The sequence below is a fragment of the Barbus barbus genome (genome assembly GCF_936440315.1).
Source record: "Barbus barbus genome assembly, chromosome: 50".
In the NCBI taxonomy this organism is placed as follows: domain Eukaryota; kingdom Metazoa; phylum Chordata; class Actinopteri; order Cypriniformes; family Cyprinidae; genus Barbus; species Barbus barbus.
In genome coordinates, this window is record NC_136728.1 from 625,001 (window position 1) to 642,500 (window position 17,500).

The window sequence follows — 17,500 nt, forward strand, 5'->3', positions numbered from 1 at the left end:
AAAATACAATCGCTGTTGGACCCTAATGCAGACATTTTCAATATTTAGGGCAGGATGTCAGGAAGTGCAGTTCTGTTTCCACTTCATTTCCTGTGCAGTGGGGACACAGCCGGTCTTCTTCTGGTAGCCAGGTCTGTCTGTGTCTGCCGGTCTCTATGGTGAGATTGTGTTGACTGAGTCTGTACATGCTCAGGACTTTCCTCAGTTTAGGGTCACTCACTGTACTCAGGTATCCTGCCAATTCATATTCTCTATTTAGGGCCAAATAGCATTCCAGTTTACTTTGTAGGGCTGTTGCGTCTCTCCAATGTTGTAGGTATTTTTCTTTTTGTGTTTTAATTATTTGGTTTGGTCTGGCTAAGTTTTTATTCTCAGTCAGACATGTTGTGGTTTGTGTAGTCAGCTCTAAGACCAATTGGCTGAGGGCGTTTCTTTCTGGTGTCAGCTCTTGGTAGTTCAGGGCTTTGTGATGGAGGGTCTGTTTATCACTATTTTTTAGGTGGGCATGGAATTTAATGGCCCTTTTTTGAATTGTGATTATAAGTGGGTATAATCCTAATTCTGCTCTCTATTGGGTGTTTGTCCCATTTATACCCCTTTTCCACCAAGGCAGTTCCAGTGCTGGTTCGGAGCCAGAGCCTAGTTTCAAACTGGTTCTCTGTTTTTCGACATCCAAAGCACCAGCTCCGAACCAGGAAAAGCGGTTCGTAAGTAGCACCAAAACATTGCTGGGCTAGAAGAAAGAACCGCTTGCGTCAGGGGCTGGGGGCGGGGTTACCGTGACCAACAAGACGAACAGAAACTTATAGCCATATTTGAAACAGCAGCTAAACGCGAACACGTTTGATTCGCCGTGTTTGGATGCCGATGTAGGTTCGCAAAGCCATGAACTTAGCAACGCAACGTCCGCCATTACTGATAGTTTGTTTAGGCTTGTTTGGGATGGATTGGTGCTGCGCGAGGCTGCGGGAGCGACTGGAAAGCAGACAGCTCTTTATGCTTTAGGATCGCTCTCGCGGTGCTTTAGTGTGTTGTGTTAGGTGAACTCTTGGTTTGTGAGTGGGCCCCAGACTTCACATCCGTAGAGTGCGATGGGTTCTATTACTGATTTCATTATTTTTATCCAGATTCTGATTGGGATATAAATTTTGATATTTCTCTTAATAGCGTAAGAAGTTCTTCGTGCCAAATGGAGTCAAAAGCTTTTTTGAAGTCAATAAAGAAGATTGTGCTTTTGTTTTGGTTGATTTGCTTATGGATTAAGGTATGGAGAGTGTATATATGGTCTGATGTGCAACACTTGCTCAGGACATTTCTGTCTCTAAGAATATGGGCTAGTCTGCTGTTTAGGATGTTGCAGAAAAGTTGACCTAGGTTGCTGTTTACACATATGCCACGGTAGTTATTGGGGTCAAATCTGTCTCTGTTTTTATGGATTGGGGTGATTAGGTCTTTGTTCCAAATGTTGGGGAATAAACCTGAACTAAGGATGATATTGACGAGCTTGAGGATGGCTAATCTGAATTTGTGCTCCGTGTATTTGATCATTTCCTTTAGGATGCCATCGACACCACAGGGTTTTCAGGGTTTGTATTTTGTCTAATAGTTCAGCTCGTGTAATTGGAGAGTCTAAAGGCTTCTGGTAGTCTTTGATGGTCGACTCTAAAACCCTTAGTTCCCTTTCAGGAACGTCGAGCTGCGTCGGAGACGCTATGGGAACGCTCTCAGCGTCATTCCGCTCTGAATATCGTATGCAATCAGTCCAATAGAAAGGGCGAAGCGTCACGGGCGGGGTGACGTCACGACCAGGAAGTATATAAGCACGTGAGGCGGCGCCCGCGTTAGCTTTCTGTCATTCAGCAAGCGCTCTGTGTGTGTGTCAGTCCAATCTGTCTTGTGAGTCTTATTTACTGTTGTTTGTCCTGAGTGAAAGTGACAAGAATGCCTAAAGCTAAGACCAAGGCAGGGGGTGATCTCAGATCACGCTATAGGTTGTGTGTTAGTCCTTGCCCGCGCTACATTACGGGTGAGGACACACATGATCTGTGCGTGGTCTGCCTGGGTGCGGAGCATGCGGCAGCGGCTCTCGAGGGAGCCGTTTGCCCGCACTGTGAGCGGCTCTCGCTGCGCACACTCCGCACCCGGAGGGCTCTCTTTGAGAAGGGAGCCTTTGTGAGCGTCCCACGCGGTGCTGGCCCCGCTTTTGCCGAGGCAGAGCGGCGGCTGCACTCGTGGGGTTCACAGGCTGATTTGGCGGACGAGAGTGAGACGGGAATTTCCCTATCTCCTCCCGTAACCGCCAGATCTGGTGCCCCGTCTCTTGAGGGAGCGGTTCCTTCCTCTCGAGGCGAGGGCTCGGAGCTCCGTCTCTCGTCCTCTGAGGAGGCTGAGGCGTCGAGCGCCGACAAGGTTTCGCCGCCCACACCCCAGTACGAGGAGCTTTTAGAGGTGGTTACTAGGGCAGTGGCCAAGCTTGACATCAGTTGGCCCCTATTAGATGAGCGTTTTCTGCGCTCGCGGCAACCACCTCACCGCAGGAGCCTTCCATTTTTCCCCGATCTCCACGTTGAGGTGTCGAGATCGTGGTCGAGACCGTTCTCGTCCCGCCCGTTCGTCCCCGCATCATATTATTATGGCAATGTGCGGGACCTGGACGTGTGCGGGTACAGGACGATGCCGCGGGTTGAACGGACGCTTGCGAGCTATCTGTCCCCGCTCACGGCGTCGTCCTTGAAGGCTCCTACCCTGCCTACTAAGCCTCTGCGCACGACTTCATCCTTAGTGGGCAGGGGGTATGCGGCAGCAGGCCAGGCCGGTGCGTGTCTGCACACCATGGCGGTGTTACAGGCGTACCAGGCCGAGCTACTGAGAGAGTTAGATGAGGGCGGCGAGGTTAGGCCAGAAGATATTTCTGAGCTGAGGAAGACCGCTGATCTTGCCCTCCGCGCTACCAAGGAGTCGGCCCGTGCCATCGGCCGCTCCATGGCAGCTATGGTGGCGACGGAGAGGCATTTGTGGCTGACCCTGTCTGAGATAAAGGAGAAAGACAGGGTCTGCCTCATGGACGCTCCGCTTCAGCCTTCTGGTCTGTTCGGCGACGCAGTCAGCTTGGTCGTCGACAGATTTCAGGAGGCTCGTAAGCAGGCGGAGGCGTTTCAGCGGTTTCTCCCTCGCCGATCTCTAACTCGGGGGACTGCTGGGCGGGAGCAGTCCCCTCCGCATACCAGCTCCTCGTACCGGGCTGCGCAGAAGCAGAGCGTGGCCACTCGTGCTCCCCCGCGGCGGAGCCGAGCGCGGCGGCGCTCTGCGCCGAGTACCTCTAAGCCCAAGGGTGATCTTCGGGATACCCTTATGGCTAGGAGGTCCTCGGCACACAAGTCCTGATGGGCGTGCTCCAGGACTTCGGAGGGCGGCCCCTACTGGGGTGAAGCGGCTTACACCGCGGTACCCGGTGACCGTCTCCCCTCGGTGCTCTCCGGGGATCTGTCTGCCAACCCTGCAGCTCCAGGGCACAGCAGGTCCCAGCGAGTGCTTTTCTCAGAATTCCCCGCCGGTAGTGTCTGCGGGCCTGAGAACCCCGCCTCAAGCGCCAGAGACCGCGTCTTCCTCCGGAGAGCCGCAGCAAGACAGTGGTCTGGCCATATCTCTAACACCAGAGGTCAGTCTCGAGAGACTGATTCCCTTAGTAGATCATCTGGCGGCCTGGCAGCGGCTGCCAGACGTGTCTCTTTGGGTCCTGCGGACGGTAGAGCGTGGTTATTCCATCCAGTTCGATGGCCCACCTCCGCCGTTCAACGGGGTTTGCGTGACTACGGTCCGCCCCGAGCAGGCTCTGGTTCTGGAACAAGAAGTCGAGAATTTAGTGAGGAAGGAAGCCATCGAGTTGGTTCCTCCTCACGAGACTCGCGCCGGCTTCTACAGCCGATACTTCATTGTTCCAAAGAAGGATGGAGGGCTGAGGCCCATATTGGATCTGCGAGCTCTGAACCGCTCAGTCAGAAAGCTGAAGTTCAAGATGCTTACAGTCAGGCAGATTATATCTCAGATCAGGTCCGAGGACTGGTTTGTCTCGATAGATCTCAAAGATGCCTATTTCCATATATCCATCCTTCCCTCTCACAGGAAGTTCCTGAGGTTCGCTTTCGGGGGCAAAGCGTATCAGTATCGGGTTCTTCCTTTCGGCCTAGCACTCTCACCCCGCACTTTCACCAAGTGTGTGGATGCGGCACTGGTCCCGTTGCGACTGCAGGGCATCCGCATACTCAATTACATCGACGATTGGTTGATTCTCGCTCAGACAGAGCAGTTGGCGGTTCGGCATCGAGATGTCGTTCTCGCCCACATGAGAGAGTTGGGGTTGAGACTCAACGCCAAGAAAAGTGTGCTGTCTCCAGTTCAGAGAACCACTTATCTAGGCGTGGTGTGGGATTCGACCACGATGCAGGCATGTTTGACCCCTGCTCGGATCGAGTCGATCCTCACGGCAGTCAGGAGAGTGCGTCAAGGCCAGCCATTCACTGTCAAGCAGTTTCAGAGGCTGCTAGGGCTTATGGCAGCAGCGTCCAGCGTGATTCCTTCTGGCCTGCTGTACATGAGGCCCCTACAGTGGTGGCTCAAGAACAGAGGGGTCTCCTTGAGGGGAGACTCGCTCCGCGCTGTCAAAGTGTCACGCCGTGGGTTCCGTGCCTTAGACATGTGGAGAGATCCTCAGTTCTTGGTTCAGGGCCCGGTGCTGGGAGCTCCGTGTCGCCGCGTCTCGCTAGCGACGGACGCATCCCTCACCGGTTGGGGTGCGGTCATGAGTGGCCACCCTGCCCGTGGTCTGTGGAGTCGACGCCACCTATCGTGGCATATCAACCGGCTAGAGATCCTAGCTGTGTTCCGTGCGATCAAGCACTTCCTCCCGGACCTAAGAGAGGACCCGGACCTGCGAGCACTGGGCGCATACATCCACAGAGCTGCCCTGTGGAGAAAGACGGACCAGTTGCTGGTATGCTATGGTCCGCCTAAGAGGGGTCTTCCTGCTACGAAGCCCACTCTTAGTAGGTGGATTGTGGATGCTGTTAACCTTGCTTACGAGGCCTCTGGGCTTGCCCATCCGCTGGGAGTCAGAGCGCACTCAACTAGAGGTATGGCGGCCTCAAAGGCCCTTTGGGCAGGTGTCCCAATACGGGACATCTGCGACGCTGCTGGATGGTCCACGCCCCTGACCTTTGCGAGGTTTTACAACCTTGATCTCCGAGCCACTCCAGGCTCCTCTGTCCTTTTGTCCTGACACAGACAGGGACTTGTCAGTATGGAGGCGTTGGTATAGCGTTCCCATAGCGTCTCCGACGCAGCTCGACGTTCCTGAAAGGGAACGACCTAGGTTACGTATGTAACCCAGGTTCCCTAAGGGAACGAGAGCTGCGTCTCGCAGCCATACTTCCGGCATCCCTGCCAGCGCTTGCTTCATGACATGGAGCTAACGCGGGCGCCGCCTCACGTGCTTATATACTTCCTGGTCGTGACGTCACCCCGCCCGTGACGCTTCGCCCTTTCTATTGGACTGATTGCATACGATATTCAGAGCGGAATGACGCTGAGAGCGTTCCCATAGCGTCTCCGACGCAGCTCTCGTTCCCTTAGGGAACCTGGGTTACATACGTAACCTAGGTCGTTTTTCGCACATTGCATGTTGTTCCTGATTGTTTTCTATATTACTAAAAAGGTTGGAGAAGTGGTTTATCCAAACATCTCCATTCTGGATGGCTAGTTCTTGATGGTAAGATGTGTTTCGTGTATTCCAATGTTTCCAGAAGTGGTTGGATTCTAAGGATTCTTCCATTTCTTTGAGTTGACTTTTTGTGTTTTGCTCTTTTCTGTCTTACAGTATTCCTATATTGTTTAAGTTTTTCATGATAGAGATGACGGATGTTCTCATTGTCAGCATCTCTGTGTTTCTGGTTTGATAGGATTCTTACTTTCCTAAGTCTTTTGCAGTCATTGTCAAACCATTTCTCTCTCTCTCGCTCACACACACACACACACACACACACACACACACACAGAGTGAGGACACAAGACACTGATCTCGGTCCAGTCATTGATCATGTAGTCACTCAGGTTAGTATCAGATGATTTCGACACTGATTAATATTTGCTTTATTGCAGAAACGTGTCATTGCTCTCTGTGCGGTCATATTTAGAATATTTATTTAGAATAGTAAAATTTGTCATGATAAAATCAATCAAATACAACTATAAAGTGTTGAATTGGAACAGTTTAAATGGACACAACATTTGGGGCACAAATCAAGCAGAACTTGGAAAAAAGGGTTTTGCTGTCACTTGCCGTTCTGATCCAGTAATCTCACATTGCTTGATCATGTGTTTTAATGCTTTTCCGGTTTCTCTCATAACTTGAGCACTTTTGTTGCAAATTGTGCTGATTTACATCTCATCAGAGTCAGAATGTGTGAAAATCATGCTTTATGAGTGCAGTTGTGTGACATAAATGTTGTGTGCCAACATGCTTTAAGGCCACATCCATTGTGCCAGTACCGAAACACTCCTCCCCGACGTGCCTGAATGACTACCGCCCCGTAGCACTCACACCCATTGTAATGAAGTGCTTTGAGCGACTGGTCCTGGCACACCTCAAGAACTGCCTCCCACTCACACTGGACCCACACCAATTTGTCTACCGTAGCAATAGGAGCACTGAGGATGCAGTATGCACAGTACTGCACTCGGTACTCACACACCTGGATAATAACAACACTTATGCACGGATGTTGTTTGTTGATTTCAGCTCAGCATTCAACACCGTCATTCCCTCCAAGCTGATCACTAAACTTGGAGACTTGGGTGTTAACACCTCCCTCTGTAGCTGGATTATGGACTTTCTGACCAACAGACCTCAGCATGTTAGGTCAGGCCACACCTGCTCCACCACCATCACACTCAACACCGGCGTACCACAGGGCTGTGTGCTGAGCCCATTCCTCTACTCCCTCTACACCCATGACTGCAGGCCTGTGCATGGATCCAACTCCATCATCAAGTTTGCTGACGACACCACAGTGATTGGCCTCATCAGAGACAACGATGAGACTGCCTACAGGGAGGAGGTACAGCACCTGGCTGCATGGTGCGCTGACAATAACCTGCTCCTCAACACCAGCAAGACAAAGGAACTTATTGTGGACTTCAGGAAGAAGAAAAGTGGAACGCATGACCCCATCCACATTAACGGGATGGTTGTTGAACGTGTCTCCAGCTTCAAGTTCCTGGGAACCCACATCTCGGAGGACCTGACCTGGACCACCAACACATCCAGCCTAGTCAAGAAGGCTCACCAACGCCTCTTCTTCCTTAGGACACTGAAGAAGAACCACCTGTCTCCAATCATCCAGCGGAACTTCTACCGGTGTGCAATTGAAAGCATCCTGACCAACTGCATCACAGTCTGGTATGGGAACTGCACAGTTGCTGACCGCAAGGCACTGCAGAGGGTGGTGAAAACCGCCCAACGCATCACAGGGACACCACTTCCTGCCATTGAGGACGTCCAGAGAAAACGCTGTTTACGTCGAGCTCGCGGCATTCTTAAGGACTCCTCTCACCCTGACCATAGACTGTTTAACTTACTGCCTTCTGGGAGGCGCTTCAGGAGCCTCCGATCAAGGACAAGCAGACTCAGGAACAGCTTTTTCCCTACAGCTGTTTCCCTACTAAACTCTGCCCAATGATACCCCCCTCACACACCACCACAAACTCTTCACCCCTCCCCATCATTAAAATCGGTTAAAAAACAAAAACAAAAAACATCCACACACTGAGTACTATGCACTGGAAATTTTTATTTCTATGCACTTTCAATGTTCATTGCACTAGTATTTATATATCTTAATGTATAGCTTATTCATATCCATTTGCAATTATATTCATAGTTTTTGCTCATAGTGTACATACATTTACTGTACAATCCATCTGTATAGTATGTTCATATCACCCATCTGTATATCATACTGATAGTATTTAAAAACTTGTAAATTATGTCCATAGTACTACTGCCTTATCTGTATATTCTGTACATATGTAACTATTGTAGACACTGTATATCCTGTACCTCTGCTTATTGCACTTCTGGTTAGATGCTAACTGCATTTCGTTGCCCTGTACCTTACATGTGCAATGACAATAAAGTTGAATCTAATCTAATCTAATCTAATCTAAACGAATTCCCTGTCAGATTACATCATTGTCCCTTGACCAGTATGATTTGTGGATTATTCATTTATTTACTTACTTCTTTTTTCCTATCTGCCCAGGATAGCAGAAACACTGTACTGACCAGTCAGCGTCCAGGATCAGAACTGTCTGTGTTTATGATCTGTGTGTTCTTCATGTACTGTGTGTGCTGCTGCACAGCTTCTGGACGTGGTCTGTTGTGTCCAGCAGGGGTCGCTCCGCTCAAGGTGCAGATGCCGGCCCTCTCGCCCACCATGGAGGAGGGAAACCTGGTCAAATGGCTGAAGAAGGAAGGTTCGTCAATTCTCAAAATGAACGCTGTATGTCCATACAGAACAAATATCAGTTAGTGGTTGATCAGTTTTGGGTGTTGGAATTTAAATTTATAAACAAGCCTGAAATACACAAGAAGAACAAGGACAATACACCATATTGAAATATCTGTGCCGTACTGCCTCCAGCTGCTGAAAAATACTCACACCATCCAGATTCTCACAGTTGTGCTCTTTGACGTGTTTCCTGTGTTCGGTTCAAGTGCACATGAAGACCACAAGTGTGTGTCAAACTTTTGATGGGTGGGGTAAAAAAAGTGTTTACAGAGCTTTATTTTCATTTTCAATACTTTGCATTTAAAATAAACTTCTGTTCAGAAGTCTTTCTAACATAATTAAATCTGGTAACTCTTAAGTGATAAAAAGCAGTTGCAGATGTTGCACAAAATAAACAACTTATTTTTGCACTGATAAGATGTGCAACACTTAGTTTTACTAGCAAATTATATTTAATATCTCATTAATTTAACATACACTGTCATTTTTTCCTCAACATCTCGTGGTTTTGTGGATTTCGGGTTCCTCAGCGTGATGCATGATGGGATAGCGTGGGTTTAGTGTGGGATAAGGCTGCTTTGGTGTTTCCTGTACTTCCTGTTGTGTGCAAATGCTCTTGAGTATTTAAGTGTGAGTATTTAGACACTTCAATCTAAATCATGATTACAGTGATGCGCAGACACACACACACACACACACACACACACACACACACACACACACACACACACACGTGCAATTGCACTCATGCACGCACACTCATGCACACACACACACACACACACACACACACATACACACACACACACACACACATATATGTTGGTTTTTGTGGTTTATGGGGACTCTCCATAGGCGTAATGGTATTTATACTGAACAAACTGTGTGTGCTATTGCCCTACACCAACCCTACACCTAAACTTAGCCCTCACAGGAGACTTTGTGCATTTTTAGATTTTCAAAAAAACACCATTTAGTATGTTTTTAAGCCTTTTGAATTACGGGGACATAGGCAGTGTCCTCATAAACCACCTTCATATTGTAATACCTCTGTCATACCCATGTCATTATACAAATTTGTGTGCTCATAAACCACATAAACATGCACACACACACACACACACACACACACGTGCACTTGCACTCAGACACACTCATGCATGCACACACACACACGTGCAATTGCACTCACGCACGCACACTCATGCACACACACACACACACGCACACATACACACACACACACACACACACATGTGCACTTGCACTCAGACACACTCATGCATGCACACACACACGCGTGCAATTGCACTCACTCACAAACACACACGCACGCACAGTGGGGTCTGGAGGGTCACATTGGTAATCTGTTGTTCAAAAATGTAGTATAAACCTGAACATTTTAGGGAAAACTTTTAACAAATTTTGGGAAAATAGTTAGAGCTTTTAATGGTAAAGTTACATTTCTTGTTTTGAAAGTAAAGCTTGAATTGTATATATATAAACAGTTAATAAAACTATTGTAAAGTAATTAATTGATTTTCTTTTCTTGTATTTTAGCTAATGCATGTGTTAATGCAGACTAGATGGATTTCTCTCAGCTGGAGCGCAGAGAAGCCATGCATCAGATCAGTTTTGGAAATTAACAGGGGCTTGTAGGGCCGTGAGTGGTTTAGAAAATATATTTACTCAGTTTTGACTATATTCTATTTTAGATATATTTTCCATTTTCTGTATTTCTGCATTTGTTTTTGAAAAATGAAAAAAGGGTGTAGCTGTTGTATTAGTGTGGAATGTGTCTGGAGGAGCTAACAAATACACAAACACCAAACTACTGAAAAGTAACAGCTGTAATGCTGGTTTGATGTGTGTGTGTGTGTGTGTGTGTGTGAGCAGGTGATGCTCTCTGTGAGATTGAGACGGATAAAGCTGTAGTGGTCATGGAGTCCAGTGAAGATGGAATCCTTGCTAAAATCCTCGTAAGTGTGTGTCTGACCGAGAGGACAGAGCTCAGACAGATCAACAAACCATAAAATAGCTTGACTTTTGTTCAATGCTTTATTCTATATCCACAATAATACTGGCGATCCCAGCCTATGACTTGATGTTAGGGAAACCTGTTTGGAGACCATTTGGTGATGCTAGCAGGCACAGATATTATTAAACACCTGTTTTAAGGTGACAGAGTATGCATATTAATGTGGCAGTCATACAGAGATGTGACTTCACTGCAGCTGACCCAATAAAGAAGCAGCATCATTGCTGTGCTTGTCTCAGGTGCAGGAGGGCAGTCGAGGTGTGCGCTTGGGGACGCTCATAGCACTGATGGTCAGTGAAACAGGTGGAGGTTCCAGCGCTGGAGCCCGTAACACCCACGGTGGCTCCACCCACTGCCGCTGACCCCGCCCCTCTGACCACGGCACCTTCAGCACTCAAACAGTCAGTATCTGCAACGGGAGTCTGTTGTTTCTAAATCTTAGGTTACACTTTATTGTGATAGACCACTTTAGACATTCTACTAACAGTAAGTAAGTTTGCAACTCCATGTCAACTAGCAGTCATTAGAGTATTAGTAGACTGTCTGATTAATATCTGCTAACACTTTATTTTGATGGGTCCACAACATACAACATACTGACTATAAGAAACTTTGCAAGTACATGTCAACTTATTCTACTAACCCTGAACCTACACTAACAGCCTACTCTGAGAGTTTGTGCATATGTAGTTGCAAATTAATGAGAATTAGTTGACGTAGTTACAAAGTTACTTATAGTTAGTAGAATGTCTAAAGTGGACTATCAAAGTAAAGTGTGACCCAGTGGTGTAGTGGAGGGCCCGGTCATGACAGTCCAGCATATGAGTAACTAATACAATCGCATGTGAATAAATGCAAACATCCAGTAAAGACAGGGATGCGGTCAGGAACGAGACGTAAACTCTCATGCAGTGTGTTTCATTTGTAGGCTGCGCTCTCACGCAGAAACGGCCTGAAAGAAGCATTAACTTACGAGTCACGAATGCTGCTATTGCTGTACCCAAAGCTATCTCTACTGTACCTATAAGCTGAATAAAAAGACACATGAAGACAGTAAACACATGATTGTGACAATATGTTTTTCAAGTCATCTCCAGGTAATAAAAAGCATCTGATTCTGAATGATGCAGTGCTAATTGATAGCATTTATTACACCTGTCACTATTACACTTAGATGGGCTACTACACTATAAACTATATCTTCTGCCTTATTCTGTAATTAAAAATGGGGGAAAAATGTAGTATATAGGCTAAACAAGTCATAAAATTCTCATTAGGAAAATACAGGAACATTATGATAAATTATTGGTTATTGTCCAGCAGTGTATTTGATTTCTCAGGCAATTAAAAGCAAGAGGTAATAATTAATAAATAATAATAGTCATAAAACCTGTCAATTAGACAAAAAAGTTATTATATTAGACATTTCTGTCCCCCTCACTTCTGAAATGATTGAGAATCAGGATTTTTTTGTTTGTTTCAAACAGAGATCACAATTCTCCCACAATTCTGAACAGACCACTCAACAAAATTGTAATTGTAATAAACGTAATTTACTCGAGGTTCTGACAAAATGTCAGTTGCTGCAGTCTATTTATATATTTAATTATTTATTGCAAAATCTGCACCTGTTCTGTGGATAATTTAATTTTCCTAATGATCCTTACTCAATAGCAGAAGGTGACAGTGTGCAAACATTACTGGCCCATTCTGGAGTGAAATAAATATGCTTCACAGAGGTGCAAAGTAATGAATTACATTTACTCGCGTTACTGTAATTGAGTAGCTTTTTTGTGTACTTCTACTTTTTCAAGTCATTTTTCAAATATGTAATTTTACTTTTACTTAAGTATATTTAGTTTGAAGTATTGTACTTCGCTACATTTGAAAACGCATTAATTACTGAGTAAAAAATCTAATAAAAATCGCTCCCTGGAAACTGCTGCAGTAAATAATGGGCAGGAGAACAAACTCTAAAATCAGAAGAAAGATGCAGACCCAGCTGAAAACAAACCCAGTCATATTCTGCTGAAGTTGAACTCGAAGGAAATGAAGTGAACCCTTGTGGTGCAGGGTGGGCGATATATATCGTCTGCGATAATATCGTAATTGTTGTTTTAACAATGTGTGATTTGACATTATCAGTATTTAGCCAAAAACCAAACAAAACTCTCCTACAGAGTGCCGTGAAGTCTAGATTAGACTAGCGCGCGTGCATTTAAAGTGTGTTCTTTCGTGATTCAGTCTGTTAAAATGCATTTAGAATTACCACAAAACTCAAGAAATAGGGGCAGAAAATTTATATTTATAGAATTTCATATAGTAAATCAATATCACACGAAGAGTGTCGTTTTTCTCCAAAAATCAGCATGATTACGTATATATATTCATTAAAAAAAAAAAAAAACATCATCCATTTTAAAATGCCAAGGACAGTAGACTCTACTTTTTACTTTTACCTGAGTAGATTTTTAGACTGGTACTTTTACTTGAGTAGAATATTTTGGTACTCTTTCCACCTCTGTCACTGTTTGATGACACAGGTCGTTCATCCTCTGCTGGGCCGTTTAAGAAGTTAAGAGTATAGGCACCGCTACACCACTGGTGTGACCAGTTCCCTATCGATACTCCACTCGTACTGCGTCTTGCTAAAGACGCTATGGGAAAAAGCCTTTTTTCTCCTTTACTGAAGCCTTATTCAATCACGCAGTGAAACTGCACGATCATTGGTTTGTGCAGTGTGATAAAACGAACCAATGTGTCGGCAGCGGAGCTGCACGAGCCTATGGCGACGGAGCCCGCCAGATCCCGCCAGAATGGGCGGGGTTATCTGGCTATATAATCAGCCGTCTCACCATAGGATCCTCAGATTTCTTCTCCTTCAGCGACGACATCTCGCCTTCGCTGATCCCAAGAAGCCGCCTCGCCGTTGACACGCCTCGCAGCTGAGCCAGAGACCTCCTGCCAGCTGAGACGCCGCTTTCACCGCGCTCCAGCCCCGCAGAAGCCCCGGTCTGTTCGCTGCCGCCATCCGGTGAGTGCTATAAAAATGCATATTTATCGGCGTTGTTGCAAATGCCGCAACAGCGAGTGTGGCTCGTGCAGGGGATCCTGCACGATGCAAAAGAGCAGTGAGCGCGTGCCGCCTGTCTGGGTCTCGCCCACGCACTGACTGCGCGCTTACTGAGACAGCTCGTTCGAGTATGAGTCTCGCTCTTCCCGCTCGCTGTCCGTCTCTGTGGAGGCAGCTCCGCTCTCCCGTTTCCCCTCTCTCAGCAAAGCTCGGAGAATGAAACATCAGAGCCACGGAGCTTCCTGCAGCGCTCGGATCCGCCGGTGTTCACACGTGAGAATCAGAGCTCCTCCTTCATTGGGCGGCTCTATTCTCTTTGGCGGACCGGAGTGGAAAGTTATGTGTGTGCGTCACTGAGACTGCGCTCACACAGGCAGCCTGCTTTCACCGAAAGCCGGGCTTTACTCTGATTTGCTCGCGGTCCTCTATGTAGCAGGCCCCGCCTCCCCCCTTCTCTTCTCCCAGTCACCTCGGAGACAGGAACAGCGAGTGAGGCTGAGCAATCAGGTTGAGTGATTTTTCGCGCCGGCTTAGCCCCGTGTGTTTCACTCTGCATACAGCGCTTTGATCTGCCAGCGCGTGTGGATTAGCGCGCCTCATTACATTGAGTGGCTCAATCCTTCTGCGCGCATTGTAAAATGCTGCGCTGGGCGGCCACCCACTCACGTTTATTTTCTCCCAGTCACCTCGGAGAAAAAGACGGTAAAATCGCATGGCTGGGCGTTCAGGCTTGAGTGATTTTTCGCGCCGGCATAGCCCCGTGTGTTTCACTCTGCATACAGCGCTTTGATCTGCCAGCGCGTGTGGATTAGCGCGCCTCATTACATTGAGTGGCTCAATCCTTCTGTGCACATTGTAACATGCTGCACTGGGCGGCCCCGACTCTCGCGTTTCTCTTCTCCCAGTCACCTCGGAGAAGGAGACGGATAAAAAAAAAAAAAAAAAAAAAAAAAAAGGCTTGAGTGATTTTTCGCGCCGGCATAGCCCCGCGTTTTTCACTCTGCATACAGTCTTTGATCTGCCAGTGTGTTTACACTAAGTATTAGCGCCTCTTGCAGCTCTTTGATCTGCCAGCGCTACTTTCATTATGAAAGCTTCAGTCTGTCCCTGCCGCGCTCACGGTCCCTTTCTTCAATGAAGGTGGCCACGCCTCCCCTGCTCTAGTGTTTCTACTCTCCCAGTTATCTCGGGGAAGAAACTGCAAGCTCCAGGGTTCGCGCGATCAAGCTTGAGTGAATTTACGCCAGGGCAGCCCCGCGTTTCACTCTTTGATCTCGGCTCGCCTTCTTCAGTGAAGATGGCCCCTCCCCTCGTCCGCTACGAGCGGATCTGAGAGGATGCGCGCGGCACTTTTGAGCTGCTGGTGTGTTTACACAATGGTAATTAATACCCCTCTTCTAAGAGTGGTTGATCCTTTTAGGCAGATCGAAAGCAAGTTGTCACTATGATTATAACTGACAGCTTCAGACTCCTGACGCTTCTGGGCTGTGCCCACGGCCCAAATGGCCTCTGTCATGCCTCCAAACACCCCGTTTAGCTCCGGGTGCCGATGGCAATGAGTTTGTGGTAAATACTGTTGTGAACACTGGGCCCTTTCAAAAAGCGCCCACACAACTGATCGCTGTTATAGCAAGGAAATAAGACACAAACATTTTCAAAAGGGAGCACATTCCTCTCCCTCTTATCACGAGCTTCAGGTCCCCGCTTGGCGGCCTGCCACTCGAGTTTATCCAGCCCCTTGCCACGCGGGCCAAGGCCTGGAGGGCCATCCCCGGAGTGTCAGAATGGGTTATACGGATAATAGAACGAGGTTACTCACTCCAATTCGCTCGCAGACCCCCGCGCTTCAGCGGCGTGGTCTCCTCTTCTGTAGACGGCTAGAACGCTCATGTTCTACGTTCAGAAATGATGATGCTGTTGAAAAAAGGAGCCATAGAAATGGTTCCTCCAGCTCAGAGCGAATCAGGCTTTTACAGCCATTACTTCCTCGTTCCCAAGAAGGATGGCGGCCTCCGGCCCATCCTCGATCTCAGACGCCTGAATCGCGCCCTCGTGAGGAGGTCGTTCAGGATGATCACACTGAAGCAGATCCTCTCGCAAATTCGCTCAGAGGACTGGTTCTGTTCCCTGGACCTGAAAGACGCATACTTTCACGTCCAGATAGCCCCCCCATCACAGACGATTCTTGAGATTCGCCTTTGAGGGAGTGGCTTATCAGTACACGGTCCTTTCCTTTGGACTGTCCCTGGCCCCACGCACTTTTACGAAGTGCATGGACGCGGCTCTTTCCCCTCTCAGGCAGATGGGAATCCGCATTCTCAATTACCTCGACGACTGGCTCATTCTGGCCCAGTCAGAGGTACAACTACTCTCACACAGAGCCCTCCTCCTCAGCCACCTAGAATGCCTGGGGCTCAGGGACAATTTTGCCAAGAGCGCGCTGTTTCCCAGCCGACGGGTGTCGTTTCTGGGAACAGTTTTGGACTCAGCTCAGATGAGAGCTGTGCTAGCGCCGGAACGCGCTCTGGCCATTTAAAAGCTCGCAGCCTCCTTCCAGAGCGGCACCGCTCGCCCCGTCAAAGCGTTTCAGAGGATGCTGGGCCTCATGGCCACAGCATCGCCGGTGCTACAGTTGGGCCTGCTTCGCATGCGGCCCCTTCAGCGCTGGTTGAAACCACGGGTTCCACCCCACGCATGGCGACATGATCGCCTACATATCAGGGTGAGCCAGGCCTGTGTAACAGCCCTGGTCCCCTGGAAGAACCCACGATGGTTCAGAAAGGGTGTGGCCATAGGGATGGTCTGCAGCAGGAAAGTTGTCACAACAGACGCCTCCAACATGGGTTGGGGGCGCTGTGCGAAGGCAAACCGACCTTTGGTCGAAGGCGGAGCAGAACCTCCACATCAACTGCTTAGAAATGCTAGCAGTGTGTCGAGCCTGCCAGTTTTTCCTGCCAGAGCTAAGGGGACGACATGTGCTGATCCGCTCAGACAACATGTCAGTGGTGTCCTACGTAAATCACCAGGGAGGTCTCTCCTCGAAGCGCCTCTTCCTTATGGTAGAGCGACTTCTGGAGTGGGCTCAGCTCAACTTGCGCTCGCTGAGAGCAGCACATTTGCCGGGCAGATTGAACCAAGGAGCGGATATGTTATCACGGAGCAACGTCCCCTCAGAAGAGTGGATGCTCCACCCGCAGACGGTTAGAATGATCTGGAGAATCTTTGGCAAGGCCGAGGTAGACCTTTTCGCCTCCAAAGACAACTCTCACTGCCCAGCCTATTATTCGAAGGTCAAGGACGCGTTGGCCCACGACTGGCCCAACCTCCTCCTCTATGCATTCCCTCCGATCGCTCTGATTCCTCAGGTCATCAGGCGAATCAGGGAACAACGACACAAGGTCTTGTTGGTGGCCCCCCTGTGGGAGAACCAGCCTTGGATGTCAGAGCTGACCCAGCTGCTAACCGCAGCCCCCTGGCCCGTGCCCCTGAGACGAGACCTCCTCTCTCAGGCGAACGGTTTATTGTGGCACCCTCGTCCCGAACTGTGGGCGCTTCACCTCTGGCCGCTCAACGGGAGCCTACCAGCCTCCCAGAGCGAGTGCTAAATACCATTTCTGAGGCTAGAGCCCCGTCTACGAGACGCCTCTATGCCCTTAAATGGGCGGTTTTCTCCGAATGGTGTCTAAACCGCGGTGAGGACCCCCCTACATCTGAGTTGGCGGTGATTCTGTCCTTCCTGCAGGAACTGCTGGATAAAGGACGCTCTCCCTCCACACTCAGGGTGTTCGTATCGGCTATAGCGGCCTTCCACGCCCCTATCGCGGG

The 17,500-nt window shown here is 48.5% G+C and overlaps 1 pseudogene across 1 annotated transcript in view; it reads left to right on the forward strand.

Moving 5' to 3' along the window:
- Positions 1-17,500, forward strand: part of LOC306868291 (pyruvate dehydrogenase protein X component, mitochondrial-like) — a 47,332-nt pseudogene that overhangs the window by 2,962 nt on the left and 26,870 nt on the right. Inside the window, exons 2-4 of the transcript in view lie at positions 8,416-8,559; positions 10,461-10,543; positions 10,842-11,007. The product of the transcript in view is annotated as a pyruvate dehydrogenase protein X component, mitochondrial-like (transcript). The remainder of the gene's footprint in view (positions 1-8,415; positions 8,560-10,460; positions 10,544-10,841; positions 11,008-17,500) is intronic.